This window comes from Callospermophilus lateralis, unplaced genomic scaffold, assembly GCF_048772815.1.
Source record: "Callospermophilus lateralis isolate mCalLat2 unplaced genomic scaffold, mCalLat2.hap1 Scaffold_196, whole genome shotgun sequence".
In the NCBI taxonomy this organism is placed as follows: Eukaryota; Metazoa; Chordata; class Mammalia; order Rodentia; family Sciuridae; genus Callospermophilus; species Callospermophilus lateralis.
The window spans coordinates 1,102,404-1,116,393 of NW_027512968.1; the positions used below are offsets into that span (position 1 = coordinate 1,102,404).

Consider the following 13,990-nt stretch of genomic DNA (forward strand, 5'->3'; position numbering starts at 1 on the left):
CCTCAAGGTGCCCTCCATGTCCCTGGCCAGTCAGGGCATGGCTGACAGTGCTGCACCCTTCCTTGTGGCTTCCCATGACCTTACCATCAACCTCAGCTTCGTGGTGCCCGGGGAGCTGGCATCTGCTCCTTTCCTGACACTGTGCAGGGCCTCACCTCTCAGGTTAGCCAGCTGGCCAGGAGAGACATGGGGCTGGGGCTCCCCAGTATGCCCATTAGCACCCCCCCCAGTGACCAGTCTGCATACCTGCTTGTCAAAGCATCAGTGCTTGCCATCCCCTTCATCCAAATGGTCTGATGCTAATTCAAAATTTTGAAGTCATTGAATATGAGTCCATTGCAATTTGTCAATATAATTTAATAACCAGGGGAAATTGGGGGCTGGTGCTTGGTATAATTTTCTCTACATCTGCCAGCTTTTCTCATGGATGGGGGTGGGGCAGAGGGGTGATGAAAAGATGCGGGGACGAGAGTGACTGTTTTAATTTCACCTGGGGCTGTAAATCAATATTCATTTATTATTCAGCCAGCACTAGCATTTCCCTGGATGATACTCAAGCACATGTAGTGTCAGGATGGTTTGAAATTTGTTCTCATTAGGAAGGTAAAGGATGCCTTTTTGCAGGCATAAGCAAGTGAGTCCTCTGAACTACCCACCTGCTGTCTCACAGCTTATGAAAAGAAACATGTGGGTGTGTGGACGAAAGGCCTGTTGTTTTTTCATTCTTGATCTCTGTCTGGTGTCAGAGGCCACAGTTCATTGTGATCTGGAATTGCAACTTAAGCTCAACATAGGAGGTGACAACTGGTACTGATGGGGGGGGGGAATCTATCCAAGGTTTTCCAGTGAATAATACCATGAATACAAATATTTTGAGATGAGGCTGTATGGGAAGATGAGAGTGGAAGCCAGTAGGACAGGGAAACTTGGCATTACTATGTTAGAAACTAATGCAGACTGACAACTGCTGGAAACAAAGACCCCCTGCTCTGCATGAGCATGATAATGGATGAGAAGATGAATCAGCTTTACAGATATTAACTCACACCCCCACCTATTTTGGGGTGTAGAGGGCATTGGGTGGGAGTGATGGGCAGAGCAGGTTGGAAAGGGGAGAGGGATTGCACTGAGATGTCCTGAGAGCTGAGGTCTTCCTCAGTGATTGGACTGGCCCTTTTAGAGACTGCTGTAGGCCCGGATGGGAGGTTGTTCTAGAAGATTCTTCACCTCCTGACATTTCACTCTGATCTTTTGACCTGAAGGTACATCTCTTCTGAAGGCAGATGGTCTCCCAAATCAGGGGAAATGATTAGACCCTATCAGCCTCCCTCCTATTTAATTTTCTGCTCCTGGCATCAGTGATTGCCCAACTCCATTGGGAACCTGGCATCAGTGATTGCCCAACTCCATTGGGAACCTAAATAATGTCAGTAGAAGGCATTTAGATTGAATTATGAGAAGCCTTTCATGGGGAGGGCTGTGAAACAAATCACTAGAGTTAGACCCCAGGACCACACAGAACAAACCATTTATACCTGCACCATCATGGATGAATTTCAGAACATGTTCCTAAAGAAGCCAAATTTAGAAAACTAATACATACCTTCTGGAGAAATGAACCCATGGTTATTGAAGTCAGAAAGTGGTTGCAGAAGGCTGAGAAGGAATGAGGGAACCATCTGTGGTGTTGTTCTGTCAGGATGAGGTTAGCCCTGTGGTTTGCTGAATTTAAGGACCTACCTTGTTTGCTACTTTTTGGCCATTTCCCAGGTCATGATCACTAACTGCTCCTGTCCTGCTCTTTTCTGCACCTCTCTCTAGGTACTTACTGCTTTGCTTTATGTAAAGTTTTGAGGGAAGCCCAGCTTGTTTCTGTATTAGCACTATCCAATGTGACCTTCAGTGACAATAGAAAAGTTCTAGAACTGCACTCTGACATGATAGCCCAGAGCCATGTTAAATATTTGAATGTGATTAGTCAAATGAGGAACTGAGTTTTCAGTTGCATTAATTTTTCATTCTAGTTAATTTTAAATTTAAGCACACATCTAGTTCATTTTAAATTCAAGCATACTTTTTAAAAATCAGGGTATGAAGGGGGTTTATGCTTCTCCCTGAGAAGCTGATATTTGAGCAGAAAATGTTAGCAGAGGCAAGGTAGTAAGCCATGTAGATGTATAGAGACTCCAGAGACAGGGAATATAGCACATGCAAAGGCCCTGAGGTAGGAGCATGCCAGTCATTATTGAGGATCAGGGAAGAGACCAGGATAGCTGAAGCAGAATAAATGAAGGGCATAGTGATAAGACACAAAGGACATCCAGTCAGATTGATTGTGTTTGACTATTCTGTGAAAAACTGGAAAATATATCATCCTATTGTTGTATAACAGGTCATGGGAACTCTTCACCAGCTCACTAGACTGCATATGGGACAGTGCATAGGTCATGTGTCTTCCATCTTCCAAGAGAAAAGCTGACAGAGGCCCTGGTCTGGCTGACCAAGGTCTCCTGAGCTAGCTTACAACAACAAATACCACACATCAGCACAAGAATCCTCACCCAGATCAGGTTTTGTCAGCTCTCCCCTAATTGCCTTTGAGTTCTAAAATTAGCCTCTGGTTCTCACCACATTCCAGCCTGGGCTGAGAGAACTGGAAAGGATGGGTACTGTCAGGCTTCACAGCAGAGCTGGAGAGGACAGGATCCTTGGCTTGGAATATGGCCCTGCCATCATATACCTCTTTGCTTTCTGGGGAGACATGGTCTCTTTTAAAGGTTTAGTTTCCTAATTGAAGCATCAATTACATGCTTCCTAAGCCTTTTCCCCACTTTAATATTTTTTTAATTGGTTGTTCAAAACATTACAAAGATCTTGACATATCATATTTCATACATTAGATTCAAGTGGATTATTAACTCCCATTTTTACCCCAAATACAGATTGCAGTATTTACACATCCACATTTTTACAAAATGCCCTATTAGTAACTGTTGTATTCTGCTACCTTTCCTATCCTCTACTATCCCCCCTCCCCTCCCCTCCCCTCCCCTCCCATCTTCTCTCTCTACCCCATCTACTGTAATTCATTTCCCTCCTTGTTTATTTTCCCCTTCCCCTCACAACCTCTTATATGTAATTTTGTATAACATTGAGGGTCTCCTTCCATTTCCATGCAATTTCCCTTTTCTCTCCCTTTCCCTCCCACCTCATGTCTCTGTTTAATGTTAATCTTTTCTTCCTGCTATTCCTCCCTGCTCTGTTCTTAGTTGCTCTCATTATATCAAAGAAGACATTTGGTATTTATTTTTTAGGGATTGGCTAGCTTCACTAAGCATAATCTGCTCTAGTGCCATCCATTTCCCTGCAAATTCCATGATTTTGTCATTTTTTAGTGCAGAGTAATACTCCATTGTGTATAAATGCCACATTTTTTTTTATCCATTCATCTATTGAAGGGCATCTAGGTTATTCCACAGTCTAGCTATTGTGAATTGTGCTGCTATGAACATTGTTGTAACAGTGTCCCTATAGCATGCTCTTTTAAGGTCTTCAGGGAATAGTCCAAGAAAGGGAATAGCTGGGTCAAATGGTGGTTCCATTTCCAGCTTTCCAAGGAATCTCCATACTGCTTTTCAAATTGGCCCCACCAATTTGCAGTCCCACCAGCAGTGTACAAGAGTACCCTTTTCCCCACAACCTCTCCAGCACTTGTTGTTGTTTGACTTCATAATGGCTGCAATCTTACTGGAGTGAGATGGTATCTTAGGGTGGTTTTGATTTGCATTTCTCTTCTTATGTGATTTTAAGATCGCCCTTTGTTTATGCAGAAGCTATACTCTTCCTTGTTTGGTGGTAGTCAGATTCAGAGTCCCAGAAGTGTGTCTCTGTGACTTATTCTCCAAGGTAAGACAGAATTATTCTTGACATAGACCAAAGATTTTGGGATGTGAAATTTTTTTTACCACTGGGGTCTGTCAGGTTCTTGGTATTCCTTTATGAACAATTTATTCCATCAGAATAGGATGTTGTTTTTCATATGGACCAATGAAGTTGGGAAATTTGAGTCCAAGCTTCATTAGTTCATAGGTGGACTTATCAGTGGCCCCTGTTGCTTGCCATCTGTAAAGCAGAAAGCAGATTGGGAATAGGTGAGGTGGCTACTTCTATGTCCTCATGTTTGGGTTCGGGGGACCATCTTAGAGCATTCGAGGTGTAACTGAATCCTATAAACTGAGGGGGCTCCTAAACAACAGGCATTCTCACAGTTCTGTAGGTGGGGAAGTCCAAGGTTAAGGCTTCAGTGGGTTTGGTGTTTTTGAGGGTCAATTTCCTGGTTCATAAATGGCCATTTTCTTGCTGTGTCCTCACACGGGGAAGGAGACCTTATAAGGAAGGTCTCTAATTGCATTTATCAGGGTTTTATCTGCATGACCTAGTCACCTCTCAGGTACTCTCCCTCCTTGTATCAAATTGCCTTGGGTATTAGGCTTCAACATAGGAAGTCCTTCCTTCCTTTCTTCCTTCCTTCCTTCCTTCTTTCCTTTCTTCGTTCGTTCGTTCCTTCCTTCCTTCCTTCCTTCCTTCCTTCCTTCCTTCCAGGTATTAAACCCAGGTCCTTGCATGTGCTAGGCAAGCACTCTACCACTAAGCCATACAGCCCTTTGCAAAATTCAATTTTGAGACAGGGTTTTTACCGAGTTGCCCATGCTGGTCTCAAACTTATGATCCTGCCCCAGTCTCTTGAGTAGTTGGGATTATAGATGTGTGCCACTGAGCCTGGCTTAAGAAATGAATTTTGGGCTTTGACTCTCTAGCAGGGACCTTGGGCTGCTGTTCACAAAGGGCATGGGGAGCTCAGCAGCCCTGTGATGGGCATGGGGAGGGTTATTGCTGTCAAGCCTTGTCTGCCCATGTCTTGACTGGCAGAGAGGGGAGGGAAGGGACATGTTCATACCCAGCTCTTGTCTGGTATCTTGGGATACAAGTGAGGCCTCTCCTTTCCCTGTCCCTAAGAGCTTTTCCTGAGGTAGGTGTGCAACCTTAGAATCCTAACTTCTACTGAGCATTCTCTATCCTCTGAATGCTTATGTCCCCAAATTCATCAGTTGCAATCCTAACCTGCAGCATGATGTCACTAAGAGGTGGGATCTCTGGGAAGTGATTAGGTTGTGAGGGCAGAGCTCTTGTGAGGGGGATAGTGCTCCTTGCCCTTTCTACCACACGGCTAGAACATATGTCTCTGAGAAGAAGATGGGCCCTTATCAGACACTGAATCTGCTGCCCCCTTGGACAGTCCAGTTTCCAGAACCATGAGCGATAAATTTCTGTTGTTGATAATCCACCTAGCTTGTATGTTGTTGTAACAATCGAATGGACAAAGATAAGGATCAAGATGACAGATTACTCTATGAATAAAGATTTCTACATTGGTCTTTACAAAGTATCAGATTTTGTATTATTGATTTTTTTCTATTGTTTACCCATTTTCTGTGTCATTGATTTCTTTTTTCTCCTTCCTTATTTCCTGGGATCAAATCCAGGGTCTTGTTCATGCTAAGCAAATGTCTACCATTGAGCTATACCTTCAGCTCTGTTTCATTGATTTCTGCTCTTATTTTGGGATTTAGTTGACTTTCTTTTAATCCTTTCTTAGAGGGAAAGCTTAGATCATTTATTTGAGGCCTTTGAATATTTTCTTATGAACTATTTAGTATAAACTTCCCTCTAAACCAATTGTTTTTGCTTTGCCCCACTAATTTTAATATGCTGTTTTTTTTCTTTTACTTTAGAATATTTTATAACTTTCTAGAAAGTTGGTGCTTCCTTCTTTGAATTATGAGCTTTTAAAAAGTGAGTTGTTTTGTTCTATATTTCTGAATATGGTGCTATTAGGTATATGATTCTGTTGCTAATTTCTAGCTTAATTCCAATATTGTCAGAGAATATACTTCATATAATTTGAATTTTTTCATTGGCTGTGTTCTGTTTTCTGGAACAGAATGTGTTTTCCATTTATTAATATTCCATGTGCTGTTGAAACAAATGTGTATTTTGCTCTGGTAGGGAAGATGGATCCTTTGTCACGTCAAGTTGGTCGACAGTGTTGTTGAAGTCTTCTATATGCTTACTGATTTTCTGTTTATTTACTTCATCAGTTACTCAGAGTGACTCTTTAGAATCTTCATCTCTATCTAGAGGCAAGCATGCTACCACTGATGTGGCTAAGTGGTGAAACAATCAATTTTGAAATTTTTCATTTTCTCTTCAGTTCTATTAGTGAATGCTGCTGTATATATTGTCTTTTTAATAGTAGTAAGATAAACTCACAATATGGATGGCTTGGTCAAAAGGTAGATATACTTGAACTTTTCAGAGAAATTACCAAATTGTTTACCTGATAGATTCAACCATTTTGCACTGACATCAGAGTTGTATGAGAGCCTGTTTTCCATAGTCTTGCAATAGTTTTGTTTAGGTAAAAAATGATATCTTATTGTAGTTTTGATTGTTTCATTGCTTTTACAAGTGAGTTTGAACATCTTTCATATGTTCAAAATTCATATTAATTTAAATTGTCTTTTTTTGGGGGGGGTGGGTGGTACTGGGTATTGAACCCATTGGGGACACTCAACCACTGAGCCATATTCCCAACCCTTGTATTTTATTTAGTGACAGGATCTCATTGAGTTGCCAGTGCCTTGCTTTTGTTCTCCCTGTGCCCAGATGAGCCCCTGATACTGCCTTCGTCAGCGATAGGGTGGGAAAAAGTGAGGATCCTGAGGATTAACGCTGGTGTCTTGTGTCTGGAGCTGTGCTAGGTGCTGTGTGAGCTGGGGAGACCAGCTCACCATGCAGAGTCATGCTTTTCAGGTGTCTGCCCTTCAGGTGTCCTTCCCTGGACTCCAACTAGGGTTGCAACCTAGTTAAATAACCCCTATGTTTCTCATTTCATGGGAAGGACAGAAGCAGACCCAGGAGGTCTGTCACCCACCCAGACGTCATGGCATTAGTGGTATCAAGTTGACCCTAATATACAGTGTCCTATAAGACCTGGGATGAACTGTGCCCTTTCCTACCTGGGGCAGATCCAGAACTTGGGTCAAGTGTTCACCCAAGGGTGATTTTTGTGGTCTGGTGTTTTATAATGTGAAAAAGAAAATGCCTCCCTCTGCTGCAGAGTCCCGCTTTTCTTAAGAAGGAACAGCACAGAGGGGCTTGTGAGCCAGTGGAAGAATGAGTGGGCGTGGCCATATGTCTGGGTTTGGATTTTCCAGCCTCTGTTGCAGTCCCTTTATGTCTCTCTGAAGGACATAGTGCTGGTCCAGGTCTTTAGGGCACAGGGCGTGACATCACTGGCATGTTCTAAAGAGCCCTCTGGATGTCTGTGGTGGAGAACAATTGAAGGAGCTGAGATGGAAGCAGGAAAGTCTCTGCAGAGATGAGACCTTGGCCCTGGTAGAGGAAAGTGGTTTAAAATGGGTAGGGCTTGGGAAAAAATGGCCATGGGGGTTTAACAAGAGAGGATATAGAGAGATGAGTCCTGTCCCAGAAGCTGTCCAAGCTATTAACCAGAAGGGGCCCCCTGGTTAGCTTGGTGGGAGTAGGTGTCTCTGGCAAAATATGCAGTAGTAATTACAGCCTCTGGCTAATTGTATTGTCTGGGATCTGGGCTTTACTCATTTGTTGATTAGCAGAACTGGAGAGCAATCTTTAATTACCTCCTCTCTGTTCTTCCCTCCCTTTGGGAGGTGGGCAGGGTGGCTGTGGGGAGCCATGGCTATCATTAATGTTGGGTATTCCCTGAAGGATGGGTCTGGAACACATACCCCAGGACTGCTACCCTGTCAGAGCTGAGCCCAGCACTTTCTCTCCAGGGGAAGCAAGTTGGCAAACTGCTTTCCTTGCAGGGAGAGAGGGAGGGTGGCCCTTACCTGTCACCTGGTGGGTGTCTAGATCCTGTGCTGAAGCTGTGTGAACTGGGTCAGACTGACTCTTCCAGGTCCTTTGTGACCCACACATTCTTACACCTGGAAGTGGGTCTTTAAGGAAAGGGGACTGCAAGGTGTGGATGAGGGAGACCATGGTAAGTTCCAGACTAGCTCACTCTGTGTTGTGTGGTCTTGTCTGTTTTTGTTGCTTGATATTTAGTCAATATGCATATGGTGCCTATCAGGACTAGGAGTAAAATGGGTTTGTAGCCAAATCAGATGGATGAAGACTGTGAGTGGGCACCTGGGGGAAAACTCTGAACAAGAGCCCCAGCTTTGGTCCTGTCCATAGGAGCAGTTGTGGCAAGTCAGGAAACCCCTCTGACCTAGGGGCCTCTAGTGACTGTTCTCTTCCAACTCTTAACAAGAGTCTCTGATAATTTTTCAAGTATATGAAAAACTATTAGAATATTCTGCATCAAGTTAATGTGCCTAATTACAGATTCTGATCTTGTTATTAAAGCTTCTAACCAAGATGGTCCCCACCATTGTTTTGTGCCACTCTACATCATTAGCAGAATTCTTTAAAACAGCTCTGAGGGGACAGGGCCAAGCTCAAGTGAGTGACTGCTAGAGCCTGGTGTGCTGCTGTTGGTGAGAGGGCTGGTTCCCAGGCTCTTCCCTTTGGGTGAATGGGAAGCCTCCAAGATTAAGGGATGTGGCAGCAGACATGGAATCTGTCCCCAGTTCCTGTGTGCTTGTCCCAGTGTTCTCCTGCAGGATCCTAAGATGTGAGGCTTTGTAATCACAAAACAGTGGGCCAAACAGAGCAGAGAGCAGCTCCCTCCTAGAAGATGTGGGCAAAGGAGGTGAAATCATCAGCATGAATCAGATACCTGTGGTCACACCCTGGCCCCTGGGCTGTTCTTGATGCTGGTGGGCAGAGCAGGTCTGACTTGGTGGAGCTAAGTGGACATCTAGTGGCCATCTGGGGAACCTCAGGCCTCTGCATCTTTTCTAAGCATCATTGGGGTTCAAATTGTCAGGACCACAGGTGACTGGTCTAGGCAAGGGCTGTCTCCTCTACACAGGGGACAGCAAAGCTACCGTCATCTTCCACACCTTCCCTGATACTTAATTAATGCAGCTAACATTTGCACCTCTGATAAATGCCAGACTGTATTGGAATATAGATAGCAAGTTTGAAGGACAAATTTCCTGTCCTTAAGCTTAGTTTTTAATGAAGAGAGAAAGATGGTAAAAGAAAAATGGCAAAAATAGCAAGTGGTCAAGGATTATGAGAAAATACCAGGCATGGGTGAAGAGGTAAGTAGGCACAGTAGGTAGACAAAGTACTTTAGGGGCTCTGAGTGGCTACCTGGGAAGGAGCCCCAAATATAAGGGGTCTCAGTGAGTTCTAAGACACTGAGGGGACCAGGGTGGCTAGAGTGAAGTGAGAGAGGAGCAGTAGAGGTGGCATGGGACAGGCAGAAGGGAGCTGGTGGTGTCAGCTGTGAAAAGTTTGGGTGAGATTTGAAATAGGTAATGGTTGGCTTTCCTTAGAAAGTTTTAGCTTTGTCCACTTCTCCAAGTGGTTGCTGGCAGGACCATGGCTTATGGGAACTCTGGGCAGGAGGGGAGTGGGTGCAGATGAGTTTGGAGGTGGCAAGAGGTGGGGGAGATTTGAAAATGCACTGGGGAGGTAACAGCAAGACTCACCTGATGGTTGGACTTTAGGTGTGGGATAGGTCAAGAATGGGCTCTTGAATTTCTGTTCTCCTTACCTGGGAAGAGGGTGGCACTGAACACAGAGAAGGTGGTGGTTGGAGGGTTAGATGTTTAGGGGCAAGAATTGAGATGTGTGCATTTTCAGTTTGAGAAGCATGTGTGTCTGTAGCTAAAGGGAAGGGTTGTTAAAAAAAATAGAACTTTTAGAGAACTGGCCTAGGAGATAGGAGGAGAGTTTAGATGGAGGGAGAGTTCAGAGGAAGAGCCCAAGTGACTCCAGTAGGCATGCGGAGGAGGAGCAGAAAAGGAAGCTGAGAAGAAATTGCTGGAGAGGAAGCAGGAAAACCAGGAGATGGAGGCTGAAGAAGTCAGTTTACAGAGGGAGGGGGACTTACCTATCTATGAGGAAATATGAAGCCACGGATGATCTCAGCAAGGGTTTTATGAGCAAAATAGGAGGCACAAAAATGAAACTGGCTTAAGAAGGCAACTTTGAGCAGATTTCATAAAGGGCAATAATTCATGGAGGTTGAGGAGGAGGACATAAATGGGAATCAAGGAAGAGGTTGGGTGGGGGGCATGAATGGGGTTCACCCCAGCTATAGTGACCCAGGTGAATGGGGGTGGGCCTTGCACAGAGAAGCTGCTGTTCCAGGTGAGTGTCGGGCTTCGTGCTGGTGAGATGAGGTATTCTTGTCTAAATCTGTGTGCTCAGCTGAGTCACCAGCTGACGCTTTGAGTGATGGTAAGGTCATTGCATTGTGTCCCAGGCCAGTCCTTGAGAAGCCCTTGCAGGCCTCAGGTTTAGCTGTCTCATTCTCACGAATGGGGAGCAGCTCCTGGAGGTCCGTCCTAGGGGCCCCTGAATAGGACTGACCCAGGCTTTGCACAGATCATCCCTGTCCCCCACCTGCCTCCTCTCTCCTAGGAGTACAGACTGCATGAATGTATTATCTCAATTTTCTAACTTGTAGCCAGAATGAGGGCTTTTGACACATGGCTCTGTTACACAACGGGGTTGGGGGGAGGCTACCCCAGGAAGGAGGTGGAGCTTGGAGCTCCTCTCAGGGATACCATGATGGTAAAAACAGGTGAGGACCCTTGTGGTTTATGTCATGGGGAAATTCCAGAAACTGCCCTAAATCATTCCCTTTCTGTGTGGCTTGTGACAACTCATAGGTAAAATGGAAGTGTAATGTTCAAGTTGTAAAAGTTGTGTTTCTTTCCTTTCTGGTTTTTATTGACATTTCTTCAGTTATGTCATCAGTTCAAAACTTTGCATTCCTCTTCTGGGATGTTAGTGCAGATGCTGGAGGGAACAGACAGCCTCAGATAGAATCCATCCCTTCCCTTCTTGCTCTAGATAACTTTGGTCTAATTCTTGAACCTCCCTTACTTAGTGATTTCATCAGTAAAGTGCATATATATACCCTCAAATTGACAAAGTTTGTATGTATCTATAACACCCAGATGGGTACCTGGCTCAGCATACACTCAACAGATGTGTGTTTAAGCCAGGATTTGAATGTCTATTGTGTGCCAGGCATTGTCTTGGGCTCTTTGGATTCAACAGGGAACTGAGCTCCTGCTTTTCTCCTGAGGTCTGCATTCTAGTAGGTACCAATGCTGAGCCCCACTCCCCTGCTCACTGTCTCATAGGGGCATAAGTGCTTAGAGATGAAAGCAGGTTAAGGGTGGAGACTGGGGATGGTTATCTCCAGGGAGGTCCCTGGTGACAATTGAGGAGGGACTTGAGCCATGTTGGTGTACTAGGTGATGAGAAAGCACTGGGCCACATCCTTTCTGCGTGTACTCCAGGATATTGAGGCAGGCTAGTGGCTAAGACAGATATCTGAGCACCACCATCCAGCATCTCTCCTCCTTTTGCAGGGTTTAACTCCCTCGTGGGTGGTATGATGGGCTTCTCCATTCTTCTGAGTGCGGAGGTGTTCAAGCACAATGCGGCAGTCTGGTACCTGGATGGCAGCATAGGCGTGCTGATCGGCCTCACCATATTTGCCTACGGGGTCAAGTATGTTTTTTCTTTTATATTTGTTTTCCTGGTGGCCAGGAGGAGAGCCACTCTTGCCACCTGCTTCCCTAGCCAGAAAATGATAGATAAGGCTTCTCCTGATCCTGAACTGTCAAGTGGTTGGAAAATCCCCTACCAGGGATCAGTTCTCCTAGGGGTTGGCACAGGAGGCAAAGATCGCAACAAGAGCATTAAAGTGTTTAAAACCACAAAGGGTCTCCTTTGCTTTTGTCTGATGTCTTTATGGTCCTTCATGACTTGGAAGTAGAGACTTTCTTTCTCTATAATGCTGATCTTCAGGATGCCCAGGCTAGCATCTTGGGGTGGCTTCCTTACCCATGCAGCCTCCTGCTCTAAATGAGTTGGGAGAGGGCAGGTAGCACCATTGGGCCAGAGGCTGGGCTGTAGATTTAGAGAACCCTTTGTTAAAAGGGATGGTCAGTGCATGCTGAGGAAAAACCCACATGGAGGGCACTCACTGAAGAAGTGGCACACTGGCATGGCCAACTCTGGATCCAGCATCTGTTTCTGAAAGGCACTGTGTTTTAAATGTTAAAACCCTTACCAGCTCCCACTAGGACCTCTATACTCAAAACCAGGAGCAGTTACAAGTGTTGGTGAGGAGCGGGAGGATGGGAACATGAATGGTGAGCCTGCTTTGAAGAGTAATTTGGCAGTTCTTCAAAATGTTAAACATAGAGCTATCAGTCGACCCCGAAATTCTGCTCCTTGGGTTGTGCTCTGGAAGACTGAAGCCAAATCCATGCCAGAACTTGTACCCAAAAGTTCATGGCAGTGTTTTTTATTATGGGCACAAGTAGAAACCACCCATTACCTGAAGAATACAGGGGGCTATTATTTATACCTAAAAGGGAATGGAGAACTGGTACACAGTATGACTTAGATGAACTTTAAACATTATACCAAAAGAAAGAAGCCAGATAAAGGTGGCCATATACTATATGATGATTTCTTTGGATTTGCCTACTCTGGATATTTCAGCCCAAAGTGGAATATTGGTTGCTAATGGGGTGAAGGACTGCTAGTGGGAATGGGTTTCTTTTTGGGATAAAAACATTCTGGAATTAAGATAATGGACATGATTACACGAATTCATGGATATATTAGAAACCACTGACTGGACACCTATGGTACATGAATGACCTCAGAAAATGAGTCTCTTCTGTGCTTCCCCAAATTGCAGTGGGCCCGGTGTTGCGGTGACGGTGTCTGTCTTCCTCTTTGCAGGCTTCTCATCAACATGGTGCCAAGGGTGAGGCAGATGTGTCACTATGAGATGTTTGAGTGAAGGTGGCCCTGGCAACCAGGGAGGGCTGCTCCACATGAAGACCTTCAGGATGACGACAAGTTTCCACATAGGCAGACTGTGCCAATATTTAACTGAACATCAGTTTCTTTTTTTGGAAAGTCTTCTTTCATACAGTTTGTCATCACAGGACAAGGTCTGCCCAGTGGGTGCATCTGCCCTGTACCCTCACTCCGCTGCCCCCCATCACACACTTAGGACAATGCCTGCAGGAGGGGACACACTTCCCCATCTCAAGCTGGAGCTGACATTTTCTGTTTTCTGGAGTAAAACAGTTCTTGGGGTAGGAAAAGATCTCTGCTTGGCAGAAAGCCCAACTGTGGTGCTCTAAGCCTGAAACAGATAGCAAGCAGGTCCCTCTCCTCTGGACTGTGTGTGGCCCCAGCCACCTCCTAGTTCTAAGGATTCTTCTCTCCTGGTAGGTTTTAATGGAAGACTGGGCCCTTTAGTCCCTCATCCCCTTACGTAACCAGAACCATCAGTGTATCACTAATTTCTCTCAGTGTGTTTTATTAGTTTCATTCTGTTTTACTAATCCTAAATCTAAACAGATTTGTTCTAAAGAAGACCATTCTATTTTTTAAAGTACTTAGTGACATATGTATGAGCTTTGCATGGACAAGGTAAATAAGCACATGACCCTTTCTCATACACTCAGAACCTGCACATCCATGTAAAACAGGATCCATTTTTGAGAGATGTGAAACTAGTTTATTTGTAATAAATAATTATATAATCTATCCGTATATGCATATATCTATATGCTGTGTCAAGTGGTAATGATACATTACAGACTGTGAGAGATGGTTTACTCCTCTGTAAGGAACAAGATGTTCTCCGTTTATGTAACATTAGGTATAGATTCTGTAGACTCCATTCCTTTTACCCTGCAGTGTTCTGTACCTCTCACAGAACTGTCTGCCCAATAAAGATCTTTACCTGTTTTGTACGGCACGGCGAGGCAATCTTTGA

At 44.6% G+C, this 13,990-nt stretch overlaps 1 pseudogene; it reads left to right on the plus strand.

Moving 5' to 3' along the window:
- The window catches only part of LOC143388666 (transmembrane protein 163-like), a 192,997-nt pseudogene extending 179,061 nt beyond the window's left edge, over positions 1-13,936 (plus strand).
- The last annotated feature ends 54 nt before the right edge of the window (positions 13,937-13,990 follow it).